The sequence below is a fragment of the Acromyrmex echinatior genome, chromosome 1 (genome assembly GCF_024713525.1).
Source record: "Acromyrmex echinatior isolate Ae372 chromosome 1, ASM2471352v2, whole genome shotgun sequence".
NCBI classification, from domain to species: Eukaryota; Metazoa; Arthropoda; class Insecta; order Hymenoptera; family Formicidae; genus Acromyrmex; species Acromyrmex echinatior.
In genome coordinates this window covers 24,295,204-24,312,763 of record NC_141852.1, presented here as the reverse complement: position 1 = coordinate 24,312,763, position 17,560 = coordinate 24,295,204, and positions in this window count along the sequence as shown.

Sequence of the window (17,560 nt, the reverse complement as noted above, 5' to 3'; positions counted from 1 at the left end):
AGTATTATATTGAGATTAGTATATTATAAAATATTTTCTCTCTCTAGCTATTAAGTATACATTGTTCATTTAAATACATTCTCACGTGTGTAATGTCTTTCATGTTATATTATATGCAAACAGTTTACAGGGGAAATGCAAGAAAAAAATTTACGCTCTAAATTTTTTCAAATTTTTTTTGAATTTGCATTATGTGTGAATGCGAGAAAAATGCTAGATTTATTTAAATATATTTAAATTATAATTAAATAAATTTAGCATTTTTTCCATTCACGCATAATGCAAATGTTCCTAAAACATTTTCATTAATTTAATTAATGTTAGGAACTGATAAAGACACTAATTAATTTCAAGAAACCAAAATGATACACTATTAAAAAAAAGAAATACTAAATATACCCACATTAATAAGAATAATCTAAATTTGTAAACGTAGCATAAAGAAAATAAAATTGTTTGACAATTTTGACAAAGAAATTTTTAATTAAATATAATTTAATTATATTAATTTAATTAAATACAAAGAAATTTAATATTCAGTGGCTCCAATAAACTCAGCTCCGGAGAGATATAGCTGAGTAACAAATTCATTTCAGGAGAGTTACATTTATAATACTTTTAGAAGGAGAAAAAAGTGAGATTATTTGACAGTTATAATTATAGGTAAAGCACACATTAGTAATCTGATCATTTACTTTAAAACACAACTCTCGAGACAATGCAGATAACTTTATGAATGAGCAATGTCGAGCATGCGATTGGAAAGGATTGCTAGGAAAGGATTGAAAACCACTGGTAGAATTAGTGGTTCGTGTGAAACTGGCTTAAACTGATCGAGGGACACGATGCTCCAGCGACGACGCTCATAATTGCGTCTGTCGGGGATAATCCTGGGCATCGATGGGTAATCAAGAGGACAGTCCCGTATACGACTATTGTCGATCGCGCGTCCACGTCGATTTTCGCCGACGCGGCGCATGGGGTGATACGCGCCCGCCAGAGTGGTTACCACTCGTGTGGAATGAGGGAGGGTGAGGGGGAAAGCGGGTGAGATTATTATTTTAATGGTAGCTTAATTTGGCGGGCGCACAAAACGGGAACGAGTGCTGCCCGAAAAGCTGCCGAGCGATCAGTTATGCAACGTCGATAGCAGTGAGCCCAAAATATGTATATTTATATATATATATTAAAATATAGCCTATCCTTCTCTCAGAACTACTCTAGTCGCCAGCATACGCCGCACCCTCTCGTGCAGTTCGTCGAAACGGTCCATTGTGCGGACGTTCGCCCCGTCCGTTACTGCCGACTCACACACCCTCCATGCAAACCCCAACCCCTGCAGTCGCTTACGAACGAGAGGAAGGCGCAGTCTCATACGTCTCGCGTAGTATATACCCTTGTCATCCGCGATTTACTCGCGCGCGAGACGGCATCGGTCGGAGCAACGGACGGGGGCGATTATATACAACGGAAAGGGGAGCGTGTTCCCGATAAAGCGGATAATGAATTGAGGAGCGGTATCCTTTTTCCTCGTCTCTTCGTGTAGCGAGCGCTCGAGGAAACGTTTCTCGCGCGAGCGAGGAACTATCAACAATGAAGCTTGTTTTGCTCGCAGCTCCCGCGCCATGGGGTTGCTTAACGCGCTTGGTGTGCTACATGCACTACCCGCGAATTAATTATCGCGAACAGATATTCTTCCTTCGTAAACCTTTCCGATATTGTAATGTCGGTTGGAGTCATAACCATTATATTTCATATGCTAATTGGGCTTTTGTATACAGGAAACCATGCGAATAAAATGTGTTTAATTTATATTATATCTCATGAATTTTGATAATGCTTTTTATTTACTCACTTAACGCTATGAGCTGTTCTAAAGTTTCTGATGATAGAATCATAAAATATTCTATGTAGAGTAATTAAATTTGTTTCATTGAACGAAAACGGATCAAACAAATCAATTTAACTGTATCATAATATGCGTATTCTCCTTATTTTTTCCAAATTTCGTTAAATCCGCAAAAAGAGGAAAAAAATGATGAATGCTTTATGCAATCTGTTTCATAAGTTGATTTAACAATGATAAATGTATAACATACATTTGTAATTTTTTATTATAGTATTAAATGTGAATAATATTCAACGCAAGTAGGAACGGAATTTTTATATCCGACGTAAAATTTTCCGACACTGCAATGTAATAATGTGATGATTACCGTGCACTACTACATAATATATAATGAATGGGATGTATGATATTCTGAGTAGTGCACGATGCAATTAAATTGCGATTTATTCAGAAAAATTCTCGTTGAGAAGAGAGATATTTTTTCCAGTCATCTTTGTTTGAGAGGAGAATAAGCTAGCTCGTTATGATAGATGTTTATGCATCAACGCGAGAAGACACGATCGTTGAAATTGAAATTTGTTTGTCAAAAGTTTGTTGTTGCGCTAATGTTAACCATGCTCGCCGTGCTATTTTATAATTCTAGATTCTAGCATGAAACCGAGATAAAAGACGAGTAGCATACTTCAATGTTAGAGTTCACTCCATGAAGAAAAATATCGGTATTTTGAATAAAAGTACAATTGTTATTTCTAATATTATTTCTTGATATTATTGATACTCTAAATTATTTACTATTATTTGGTACTTATATAAAATAGATGTGATATATGTATATATTGTAAGCAGTTTTAATAAGTTTCATGATAGATGTTGATTGATGATTTTTGCAATTTACAAACTATTTTCAATATAAAACCGGATTTCAACATAAATAGTTGTTGAAAAATTAACAATTGAGATTGACCGCATTTCGACATTTAAAAGAGCTTGAAGAGATTATAATAGAGATTAAAAACTCCTCGTTTAAATTTTGCGAACCATTCTTCATAGGTTGGATTGGCGTTTTCTCCATCGCAAATGCTTTTTACGGTGTTTGAAATATTTCCTCTTCGAAATTCGTGCATTATGATTAGAACGTAAATGAACTCTATCAGTGCAGCTTATTATAGTTTTAGTTAAAACAATGAAACGTGAATTAAATTAATTGTTTAAATTAAAAGCTAAAATATAATAATTTAATTTAAAATATAATTTTTTAAACAATATGAATATATCATTATATCTGTTAGTGTTGTCATAAAACTGCATTAAATATAGTATCTATCATCAAAACTTTTGTACTCACCCAATACATGGTAATTTTATAGCAATATATACTATAGTTCTTTTTTAAACTAGATAGAAGAAAAGATAAATCTTTCACTATTTAGTATGGATCTACTTCTGTAGTTATTTTTTTGAATAATGCATTTAAAAAATGTAACGGTATCTTTTTTTTAAATAAAATCATATACTTTTTATATAAATTGATTCTTTTCGTTATTCTACATATAATATTAGAATAAGATTAAAATTTATCGTAGAATTAACATTTTACGTTTATTTTAGGTACATATTATAATTGTTATAAAAGATAAAATCGATATTTTTATAAAATATGTATATTGTTTTCCTTAATTCTAATTTTCTAATTGTATCACTATTTTCTAAATTGTAAGTTATATTTAGCTAATCTAGCTAATTGTAAGTTATATTTAACTATTGTTTGTTATTTATTTATTTATTTTTTGACATTTTATATCTACATAATTATTTATGTAAATATAAAATAATTAATTAAATATGTACATATTTTTATATGTGACTTTAAATGCGTGATAGTCAAATGTGAGTTGATTTTGTTAATCATATTATTATTATATGTTAGACATTTTTTTATTTGTTATTAATTTTAAATATATCTTAAATATATTTTAAGTAAACTCTTAAATATATCTTTTATTATTTTATTCTGCATTTACTGTTTTTAAAGAAAATACATTTTTAGAAATTGATATAGATATCTACTATTTAGTAGATCGATTTGAAGTTTAAATGGTATCCCTTGCACTTGTATAGAAACGCGATTAATTAAAAATGCGAACTAGATAAAACTATTCTTTATATATTTTATATTTTTCTTGTAACTTTTTAGTAATACATTTATAAAGATTTATGTTTACATAACATTTTTTTCTTATTTCAATCCATAGGATATACTATTGAAAGTTGTATTGAAAATTTGAGCATCCTGGATATTTTTCTTCTATGTTTACTTTTAAAACAATTTAAGCAGAAAATTTATTGCACGAAAATTCATACCGCTCAATATAAAATAATTTAAACAGGAGATATTTCGTAATTTATATTCGCAACTGAAACGTTTTTATAAATTGAGTGTCTATGGTGAATTCTACATCACGAAAGCAATGCGTTATTTCCGTTTCATGTAACACTGGTTAAATATTGATCATTCCGGACAGATTTATTAAATAATAAGCTGAGAAATTTATCATTTTACAATTTGATTTTGGCAGATTGCCATATAAGATTCGGAAACTTCCTATAATAACGAATATTACAATGAATTATTTGGCTCACGTAGTAATGATTGAAAAGTCTAGTAACTTTGTAGATTAAGTTCCTACATTTTTAAGCCTTTACTGAGACGAATTCTAAAGGATTTCGAAGAGGAAAGCGGTTCGCCGTATCATAGGTCGACCCTCTGGTGCGCTCTTACAAATCCTACCGATAAATTTTCTCTCTAAAGTCGATCGTGCGAAGGAAATCTTTCCGGATGGAAAGAGTTGCGGCAGCGATTATCCTAAAACGGGTCCACGTAGCGTACTTGTGCGTACGTGCGCGGATGAAGTAACCCTTTGGATGATAATACATTTGTACAGAATGTCCTTTGTATGCCACCCGTTATTATCCCGTTTTCTCCCGTAATCGTTTATGTACGCCTATCGCAATCTCATGTATGTGTCGCGCTTCCACAGCGAAGATGTTTCTTCCGGTGGTAGATACGCGAGTAGATGCGAGTAGACTCCGCTTTTGGATTTAATATATAAGAAAGCTTGTACCGACACTGTTGGTATCTCGAAATTCTGGAGTACTCAATGCAAGAGCATGTTAAGACGTTAAGAGAGATCTCGGGAAATGGAATAATCCGAAGGAGCTAACGCAAGGATGAGGGAGAGAAAACGCATCCCGAAATACGAGCTCGCGCTAATTTTAATAACGGAAATTTTCAGGCAGTCATTAACGAATTCGCTGAGTACGTCTTGTTAAAGATGATAATGGAGAGCGAGAAAGGCGGGGAAGATAAGGAGAAGTATGGAGTGGTAAGGGATGAATGAAGAGGTCGTGGATGGTTATAACTCATCCGACTTCATCGTCCGACGAAGTAAATGTGGCGCAAGTGGGGGTTATACCTGGGGTTGGATGTTCCATTGTGCCGGCCGACAATCGATTTAGGTATTTTGTACCCTCAGTTTCTTATATTATATTTCGAGGATTCGCAATATGTATACGTACAGGGATTTGTCAGTGAGATAGTGTCGTTAACACGATTGCGAGTTGAACGCAAATTGCGAAGGAGTGTCACAGCGATTTCAGTAGCATCGATCGTTGCGGACTTTTCCCGCGGTTTGTTGAATAAATAAATGTCTCTCCGCTACGATAATACGGACTAGCTAATCGGATGTAATGTAAATGTACGTCCGATATTTTACTTACGAACAAATATATAAAAGCTTTTATCATTAATATCGATGATATTATTTCCTATTTACGAAAGTAGTTTTAATAATTAAAAAAACTTACACTTGATGTTTTTAGATAACGAATTTATCCATTATTTTACTGTTAGAAATTTAATTTTTCGAAATGTTTGAAATACTATTTTTGAAATATAACTAAAAATATTAAGCACCTTATTAATCATTACTTAAAGTTTTAGTTTAAAAATTGATTTATAGTATTGGCTGTAAATTATTTTTTGTTTTAAGAACTTTTTAAACTTATTATAAAGTCTATAATCAATATAGGTAACAAAATGTAGGTAAAATAATTCCAAATAAATGAAAAAAATATAGCCTGATATTTTTGGCTTGTATATGTTCTTTTACATATTTAATTTCCTTTTGATAAAATATTATACATATTAAATCATTAAATTACATCTTGATGTTTTATTATTTCAAATATTTTTTGTGAATATTAGGATTTTATAGAACTTATATTTTAAATTTTACACAATAATTATTGTTTTATAATTTCAGTTATGAAAACTTTGTTGGTATAAAATGCACATTAGCAATATAAATTAGCTTAAAATAAAAGAAGCTTATTTAAATAAGCTTAAAATGAAACATCCCACAACATTTCTTTATTTAGTATATAAATGAAAACGCAAATAAAATTGCAATCTAATTAAATATGCAGTGTGCACGAAGGGCTTTAACCCTTTTGTTGAAACAATGGAATATTTCTCGAGAAATCAATTTTCCACGTATTAATTCATTAAAACTAATGAGAATGGCAAGTACGGTCTTTAAAATAACTGCTTATTGTCTATAGAATTATTGAAGAATCTTTACAATTGCATTTCAAGTTTGAGCGATGCTATTATAAATCGTATTTTAATCCAATTCATCTCAGTCGAATAAGAGCACTGCTGTTACAAGTGAAGCGGATAAAAAAGAGCAGAAAAAAAAGTAACGAGAAACTGTACATTTGTTTTTTTAATACTTTGTGATATCTGCTGTTAATTTCACTGGGATTGTAAGCTAATACAACCTCCCTTTTTTTCTTCTTTATTTCCTCTGATCGTATCGGAAGATATCATAGCACTAAAAAAAGTGGCACTAATGGTTGAATGTGGTCTAACTGCCGCTCGGTTCGTTAGCTGCTGGTCGTTCCGGTGAAAATCTGGCCGTTTATTGCACCCTCTTAGACGCAACGAACCTGAACTGGACTGCAATGCTTGCGGGGAGAGAACTTTCTTTTATTTCTATTAGCCGTTGAAAGTTCTCCGATCCGGCTAGGATAGGGGCGACCGCTGCCAACACTTCTACGTAGCTTGTTTCGCCGTTTTTCCTTTTTTCATTTCCGTTTCGAGAGACGGACGTCCGAAGGAAATAAGAAAGCTGCGATTGTATGCGTCGGGGATAATTAATCCAATTAACCGAAGAAATTATTTAAATTGCGTATTCGGCGTAACCGATGACGGAGTGAGTACACGGCACATTAAATATTTCAAACATTTAAATCGAGCGCATTATACAACTAGGTAAAAGTTACATTGAAATAGAATTCTTTATTCAAGATATTATGTGAATTAATTTCGAATTCCCATTGTATGAAATGGCATGGTATATCTTTACAAATTTAAGGTTCTTAAATTATTTTTATATCTTTATATCCTTATATATTTATTTTATCTTTAAGATATTTTTATATATTTTATTTTTTATTGATATAAGAAATTTGAACTAACAAGAGGTCATCACAAATGTTATATTATTTTATATTATTTTATATTATTTTAATCACTTTTGATTTTTCAATACAAGGAATTCTAACGGACAGTTTGATAGTTTCTTGGATTAGGAAAAGCTTCTTTTGTCGTATGATAAAATTTATTATCATATGTCGTTCAGAACTCTACATATTTTTGCTGCCAAAAAGAAACCACTTTCACACAATTTTCTTAATTGGACTTGCATTAATTTACATAATTGTAACTTTAAACAGATTTTTTTATATTACATTATAGCTTCTATTTACAATATGTTTTAAACATATTAGTTTAATATGTATGTATACTCTCTTATTGATTTGTTGCAATATTCCTATAGTTTTATTTTTTAATCTTTATTTCTTGTTTTATTTTACTTCTATTTGTACTTTCTCTTTAATATTTATGTCTTTTTACATTCTACTTATATATTATTAATTGAAAAGAAAACTCGGTGTAATTGAAGCATTCTGTCATTTAACTATTATTTGGATATTAAATTATTAGGTGTTTATTTCTTTCGTATTACTCCTTAGCTTTTTAATCTATTTAACTTTACATACAAATTTGACATTTATTTATTATTTATTTCTACATTTATTATTTGTATAATATAATCTATTATAGTACATATCAATGTGTAGCAGTGTTGCATATGTAGCATAAATATATTTTAAAATAGTTTATTTTTTATTATTAGGTGTTGGAATTAATTCGTAGCGTTTTACAAGTGATGGGAAGTACTTTCATTAATGTATTTTTTAATGCTCATGTGAAATAAATAACATTCTTTCATTAAAAAACGCTACGAATTAATTCCAACACCTAATATAATATTATACTTGATATATCACGACAATATAGCAATATATTTTTGATAAAAGATAATAAGGAAAAGGTACTGTTACTTTATGACTGCTCGAAAAATAAAAACGACTGATTTGTAGGTACGTGATGCCTTCTGAATTTTACGATACGTTTCATCGTCAGATATTGAACGTAAAAATCCGTCACTTCAAAAGTTTGAGTAATATAAAATAAGTTTTGAGTGACATGGAAAATGATATATCTGTATATAGAGGGAATATATCCTCATTTAAAATGAAAAAGGGAGAAAAAGTTCGTTCCTTAGAATTTACCACGAGCATGTGGGTGTTTAAGACGTCGTGCAAAATTTATGTTAAAACATGCAGATTTTCGGGAAAGTTAGTCATGTCGCGCACCATCTTCGCAGTACTATCGGTTCCTTCGATTTCAGGGCACATAGTTCTCTCAAATATAAAGCCTCGTGCATTCAATAGAATAATGTCATATTTGCATTTCGTTTCGGAGAGACCTGATTCCATCCGGTATGCCTCACGTAACGTCACCCGCTACATTGTTCTTACGTGTGAATTCGCGAATTCGCTATTGTCGTCGGCAACGACGCGATGTACTTTTTCTATTCTTCGTTGGCACCGCGGACGTGCCTTTAAGGTATGACCCAGAATCGCGGAGTACAAAATTGTCACAAAGTGGTTGACTTTTCGATTTGGTAAACACGGAAAATCTCTCTGTCTCTTTCTCTCTCTCTCTATCTCACAGATACACATACACGCGTGCGCGCGCGCGCGCGCACACACAGAGTTTCCTTGATTTCATTATCCGCGATGAGTTTATGCGGAGAACTTTATGTAATATGACGTAGCAAACGGATACGCTTCATTACAGGATATTGTATGTTCCGATTCGTGTATAATCTAATCACTTATAATTTAATTTGCGGGATATTCTAGATGCAGCGGAATTTCCTCGATTTGCAAAATTGTAAGTAGAAATTTCGTTTTGCATTATTTTCTCTGTTATGGTTTTTAATATTCATATCAATATCAAATATATTATATAAAGCAAAGATTCTAAAGATTTTTTCCGTCAGATTATATGTATTACAAAGTTTGACGGTTAATTTATAAATAATAGATTTTAAATTAAGGAAGTGACAGTTGCAGCTATAAAAATTTATGACGAAATATTATAAAAGACGTTATTAAAATATATATTAAAAATATATAAAAACATATGAAAAATGTTTTTTGTAGAAATATATGTATATATTTTGCTATATGTATGTAGGATGTCAATGAACGCGACAAATAAATATACCATAAATCCGTACCGAAAAAAAAAACATTTATAATATTTCCTGTCAAAGTTTCAGTGCCTTTCGTATCCGAAATTCCAATCCATGCTGAAAACAGCTTCCGTAATCCCCAAAGAGTAATTCGGATTTATACTTCCGCGCACAGTGACCTGCGTCCTGTGCGCAAAAACGTACAACTTTTCCCTGCAGCTTTTTCAGATTCGCGGAGTTAAGAGGACACTGAAATATTGCGAAAGCTGCTCCTAGCGCGCATTGCAATAAGAGAAATAGCCGATAAGAAGCTTTTGGCCTAACTCGAAGTTTCAATAGCAATTCGCTCGGGCTATAGAGGAAGTTTGGCGTGAAAGTTTTCGACAAACCGTAATTTACTAAGTCAAAAACGGAGGTAGAAAGTGGAAACTCTCCTTATCAAAGGTATAATTGTTCAAAAGATGTTTCACGCGGTGAAAACTTTACTAATATTTTGGCAAATAATGTTAAGTTATTGTATATATATAGAATCTCTCTCTCTCTCTCTCTCTCTCTCTCTCTCTATCAATTCATTTATAAAATCATTAGATCAATTATTTTACGTTCGATTATAAAAAAATAAAATCAACAACGTTGCGTGGAAAGAATTGGGAATCTTTGAGATGATGTTTCTACGTTGAAATAATTTTTATATGTGAATTTATTAAAAATTCTAATTAAGGCTTATAAGCATGGTTGAGTTTTTGATCTTTGTTTTATCTGAAATGTGTTTTATCTGATAAAATACTGTTACGAGTATGCAAAGTTACTTCAAGTTACAAGTATGCAAAGTTTTATCTTATTTTCTTCACGACTGCTTATTCTATAAAAATAGTTTTCTTCTATTAACTTAACGAGCAGCTCTGTTGATTGCACCAACAAAATTCCGGACGCGGCTCGCATTAAAGATGCAAAAATCCACAGCGCTTTGCTGGAATTTGCCGAGGAGATCTCTATTCTGATATTCACACGACGTGAGATTCCTAACCGAGATTCGAGTCTACGGTAGATTAATGGCAACTCTCATCCTCGCGCATGCCGCTGGGCAGAGCTCCTGAGGATCCGTATATTTCCTTCACATATACGCCTAATACAAGTACAAGTGTATATGCATGTGTTATGTGCGTGCAAACGCATACCTATTGTAACCAGTAAGATGGATATCAACGAGTGAATATCGATGAAAAGCGACAAAAAGGAAAAGCTTTTCGAATTCCTTGTACTGTATACCGTCATAAATACCTAATGTCTGCATTGGTTGTTAATAAGAGGTCACTTACTCGATCCAACATCGCTTCACCCTGGTTGCGAAAATCTCCTTCCTCGTGGCTACTCTGGGAATCCGTCGACAACTCTTGCGGTTCTCATCTGCCAGCGTGGGATGTGAGATATCTCGTGTTCTCTCTTTCTCTCTCCCTCTGACCTCTCCCTCTCTCTTTCTCTCTCTGCCCTGTCGTGTTGCGGACACCCTCACGCATTACTAAGACGAATAGCTCCCTCGTGGTGTCGTGCAATCTCCGCAAAACACGCGCAACCATCAGCGAGCATGGAACCAACTCCATTGCAGTTCCTTACTGCATTGTCGAGGACGAATATTTAATTCTTTGTTATTGCGACTTCAAAACAAAGTTTGAACAGCGACAATTTCATCGTGATTATTTTTATAACGTGTATCCTTGGGCAAAGATATTAGGCATCTATATTTTCTTCATTTATCTGAAATTCTTTTACCTGCACTGTTACCTATTGATTACAGACGTTATACAATATAATTAGCATATGCCATAAATCAATTTTTAAGTTAAAATTTTAAATAATGGCTAATATAAGATGTCTAATATTTTTTATCACAAGGCTGTCCATAATATATTATTATTATTTAAAATTGAAATTTTCAAATTTTATTTTAATTAAATACTTTAATTAAATATTTTCTTCTTTTTTTTTCTTAAAATAGATCTTTGTCAACACATTCGATATTTGAATAAAAGTAATTATCTAAGAAATATATATATTGACTTTATTTTAACGAAGGATGCTCTAGTTTGCATTTAGTAGGAATAATAATATCATTTACTGTTAAAAAAAGAAAATTCTTATTTCTTTTGAAAAATATGTTCATGCCGTTTTATCACAGACATATTTGTATATATATATATATATATATATATATATATATATATATACTGTGTGAAAGCAAATCTGAGGAAAATAACAATAATTACATTTTATGTGAGGAACGTTGCAAAATATTGTGCAGCATTATTTTCCGTCAGGAACAAGATGTTCCTCTCTCGAATGCGTATATATTGAACATGCGTCATACTGAAATGTCAGATAGCAGGTAAATATTTTACGCAGGGAGAAACTACGGGTTATCCGTTTATGTTACACGGTGCATCCGCTAGATCAAGCATCGTCGTATTAAGCTAGTTTCTGTTTAGGAAACGGGTGGCAGGATGCGGTGAGGTTAATTGCAACCAACGGTGAAGCCACGGAGACGTGCACGGAGGCGGACTCACGAGACACGTGGCATGGAAACACGGCGTCTTCATAATCCGGCGTCGCCTCCGGTCGTAAGACGAAACGTTTTAGGTGATCTCGTGATCCCGGATAGTTGCCCAGAATCAGCACGTTTGGTATGCCAATCTGATTTAATTTCGACTTTCTTGCTTCACGTATTTATGAGCAATGATATAAAATGTGTTGTGAAACATGAATTAATTCTCGTAAGCTCAAATTATCTTTACCGAGCGTGTAATGATCTCTGCGGGGAAAATTTATTTCCGAGTAAAACATTAATAATTTCTAGATAAGACTGATGTAGTTAAAATGCGAAAAAGATACTGTATTTATGAGAACCTGAAATAATTTTTGCAAAAGGGTATATTATTACAAGTATTGATGCGGCGAAATTGGGATGCTTTGTACAGTGAGATTATCTACGTTGAAATGTCTTTTCATAAAGAAAGGAATTAACATGCGAGATAGAATAAAATTTACGAAGACGTACGATGAAATCTGCTCATTATTGTTTTCATACATTTAATCTACATTAAGCTATTATGCATAGATATCTTTAATGAAAATATGTTAATTGTACGCATACATTAGCGCATGTTATTGTGAGCATTAAGAAGGTCGTAAGGAGAATAAAAAATGTTATGTAGAAATGACATAAAATTTGAAGCATAAACTCATTTACAAATATTGGTATGTGAAATTTTTTAGATTTTGTCACTAAAATTAGTTTTAAAAAAGTAATAAAGTTTAGAATTTCATAATGAATTTTATGTTATAAGTCAAGTTTCAATAAAAATAATTATTAAAAATATTGAAAAATTAATAAATTTATATTTAATATATAAAGAATGTTATATTGGAAATATCCTTCAAGGTTTAAGCAATTTTATTACGATTTTTTAAATAATAGTAAAGGTATGAATAAAAATTAAATTACATATAATACTTTTATTATCCAAAAAAATATTTGAGGAATATTTATTATAATCTCTGCATTACATTATTTCAGTTTGAATATCGATTATCTTAAAATCCTTGATCTTTGCTCTTTGAGCTATCTTCTTTTTCTTTTATAACGTTTTTCACTGGCAGAACTCAGTGCACATTAAAGCTGTTGTACACTAACTTAATCTGAATGTAAAAATGAGATATTTCAATTAATAAAATATCCAATGTATATTTTATCAAATATAACAATAAAATGTATTGAAAATTTCGCTGTTTAATACGTATCTATATTTTTATTAAATGTACATCTTTACGCAGATTTGTGTACAACTTTAAAGTGCATTGAGTGCGCATCAGTTTTGCCATTGAAAAACGCTATTAGAATGATTTTCTTCGCTTCCTTCTTTTTTGTTCATAATTGCTTTTGCTAATAAAAGCAATTTTTCATTTTGCATTCATTGCTAACGATATTGCATTTATCAATTTCAATTTTTATTCATGCAAATTGTAAGTAATTTTTTTATTAATAATAAAATTTGTCATATTATGTTATATTATTATAAAAGTTTATATTTTTCAGATATTTTGCATAAATTCTTGCATAAAAAAATAATCATATTCTTTGCAATATTATATTTATGATTTTTCCGTAATTTCTATAATTACTCTTTCTAAATATTAATATTTGAATTGAGTAATATCTCTTGGGATATTGCATGATTTCTGTGTGAAAATAACAGACTTGTAATTAGCACATCTCGGATATGATACTTCATCTCATAAACAGGTTTTAAATTCATAATCTGTAAAACAGAGAGAGAGAGAGAGGAACAGTTTACATAATAGCTGGATATAAAACGTAGAAGAAACTTATTTATTTTTCCAAGAACTTATGAGCTTGTACTATTAATTATCGTAGATTATAACATATCTTTCTAAATATTGTGATAATAAAATAAAGAAGAAAACCATATAAAGTATAATATTTGTTTAAGTATAATGAAAGTTTGCAAAGATGAATTGAGTTTACAAATAATTTGTTTAGCGACTTATCGTTTGCAAAAACTATTAATATCATTATTTATTAACATATTCCTTTATACCTTGATGATAGACTTGATAAGTAATATTAGCAAATTATTAATATTTTTCTAAGATACTTAATAGTATAAATATTATTGAATTGTTTGTTCATTTATTATGTGATATTACTATTATAGTTCTGTTTCTAATTATGTTTTAACTGAAGAAGATTTTGGCGCGTGATTTGCACACAATTAGATATGTATAAAATTCATACCAAATATTTAAGAATCGCTTTGTGTGACCGAAAGTAATGTTTTCCTTTATTGATTTATTCTTGTTGATCTAATTTCGAATTAATAACATTAAGTTTCGCGATGTGAAATTTAAGTGCATTATTTCGTTTATTCGAAGAAACTGTATCATAAAGTGAAGAAATATTTTCGTAGTTGCCCAACTTCGACTCGACATACACTTTGTGGTTTTTCGTGATATACGGACAGCTCATCCAAGAACACTTTCATGCTCGAATTTCCACGGATAAAGTTCGTACCTTACTCACATAAATTCGGATAGTATCCAACCGCTAGTTTGAAATAAGCTGACATTAATTGGTCGTCTTCATGCTACGATGAAACGATTTAATCATGACTGCGCTTATAAAGATGTAAATGTCAACAAGACGTGATGTTTGATTTGCAGCTCTTTAAGCTTTGAGAATTCAATTTTGCAGTTGATGTATAATAGATATTTAAATTAATCATTTACCTTTTTAAGAAAGAAAAAATATATCTTAAGTATATAAAAAAGTACATAATATATAACACAAAATAATTAAAAAAAAAAAAAGTTCTTGACGTCGTAATGCTACCATATTATTTGATATATAATACTTTATACATTAATAAACATTGTTCTTTATTAACCAGCAAACAATTTATTGTTAAAATAAACGCCTTTTTAAAAAATTGTTTTTTTCTTTTTACGTAATTTTAATATATAATTTTAGAGCATTGTACATGGATAAATTTCAATATTAAAAATATTATTCAAACGAAATAAAAATGGTAAACGACGTAATGCGACTATAATGCAATGGCATACCTACATAAAATGAAATTTTTCTCGCATCGTTGTTGTGTCTCTCATGTTTCTGCCTAATTAGAAAATAGTCGTGGACAATGCAAGAAATTATGGCATATCCCGCTCACGTTGCACGAGACGTTGCTCGTGCATCACTTTAATAGACAGTATCAAGATGCATCTAACGATATGCCGCATTGTGTCCTGTTGAAGCATTAACTATGAGATATCGCCAGAAGCGAGCCACCTGTCTCTCCTACAAACCACCCTTATAAGGTAGCTTATCTACGACAAAAATCTTGTTTGGGCTTGTCACAGAGCATAGGCAAGCATTATCCATTTCGCTTTAAACCGTAAATGGTTTGACACTTTAAGCGTAGGAAATCTATATTATGTAGAATAAGGAAAAATGAATTGTCATGTAATTAATTCTTTGACTGTCATGTGTATCTAGTTGCGTACTCATCTATATAGTTTTAGAATATTACGTGTATCAATTTGAAAAAATGCACACATTTTCTACTTATTATCATTAGTTTCTGATGTATGAAGCGAATGTTATTACATCAATAAAGTTAATATAAATGTGTCAATATATTAAGAAACTTGTAATCTTATAAAAATAACACACATGGGATTACTTTTTTCTATTTCTCTGATACATTTTTTTTTTTTAAGAAGAAAATATATACTTAGGCATATTGGATACACATATATTCAATATACTTAAACGCTACTTTTTTAAAATGTCAATCACTGTATTCAGTAAATATATTCATAATGCTTCATATTTTTTAATATTCCGAAATGTTTCCTCTTTTGAACCTGACTATCAGTTTTCAATTTTGGACTCATAGTCAGTGAAAAATTAGAAAAAATTGCGAGTTTTTAGGTAGGCTATATCGGTTTCTTTATCTTATAAAACATTTTACGAATTCATGGCGAAAAATATGTACGCGTTTAGATTTATACACACGAAACAGAAATGATATTTATTGTTTTCTCGCCACGTGTATCTTTACGTACGCGGATTACACATATATAAATATTTTGAAAAACATTCTACATCATACACCAGTTTATACTTATTTTATGGAAGTAAGACACAAAATAATAGTGTGGTGTCAAGTGATACAAAAATTCATGAGATACAAAAATCCACAGTCAAAGCATAGTTAAATATATGAATTAAAATATATGAATTACAATAATCGCAATTAATTTTTTTCGTAAAAATAATTGCGGATTTCGTTTTGAACGTTTATTTCTCAATTATTTTCCGGCAATATACTTGCGAGATGGTGTACACAGCTACTCTGGACTACAGTTCCATTATCGCCAGTTCGTTACTTCGTTATCCAAGTTAGTCTTACCTATAAAAACATCACGTTCCATTTCTTCTTTTTTCATGGCTCCATTCGCCGAAACACATTTTCCTTTTCCAAACCGCTGCGTCACGATCCTTGTATTTTGCGAGAGTACGAAAGAAAGTGTCGTTTTCTCGTTGCTACACATTTGATCCTTGCGATCGACGAGGGAACGCCGGGCGGTACAACGGTGGAAAACGATTTCCTGCAGGAGTTGGAAATGGAACTGCGAACGGTAGTTAAGTAAATGGGATCGCTCGTGACGCGGGTGTTCGCCTCGAAAAATCGGGTTGGATTCTTCAAATACGATACAACGTTGTTGTATCGCGAGCGAAGTGACACCGGATCTTGCGGTGAATAGCACCCCCTCGAGATCTCGAGAGAAGTGGTTCGCCCTAGAACACATGGCGCTCTTACCACCCAAGGATCGTTGGGTTCTTTATTTATCTGAGCTGCTGCATCTTCTCCACCGACATCCCGAAGAGTCTCATACTTTTGAAGGACCCTAGTTTTCATCTTGGCGGTTTTCACCATCTTCCCAAATTCAATCCCCGCTACTTCTCGATACGTGCTCCAGATGATCAATGAGCCCTGAAAAATGATAGTTCGCCTATTCCTTGGATCCCGTCCAAGTTGCTAGTTACATATTTATCGTGGCATTGTGCATCGACTCTCGGGTATCTCCTTTTCCCGCGCGGCGAGTTCATGGAAATTCTGATACGTCTTGTGAAGTTTGTCAATATATCACTTTAATATCGCGATATTACGTCAACAAGTTTTGATAAATATCGTCTCGCACGACACCGATTATGGTGGAGCGTTTTTCCTTAATTATTAAATATAAATAATCGATAACAAATAATTAATAAATAATAATAATAATGATTCGGCAAAATTTCGAAGAGTGACAGACAACTTTTTCAATTATTACTAAATGAGATATAAAGAATTCAACATTCTGGCCAGAAGTTGGCCAGGGAAAATCTGTCACCGAGAATTATCAAGAGGATGCTTTTACTGTGAGTAAAACTCGCCCCGCGCATGAAATAGGATTCACA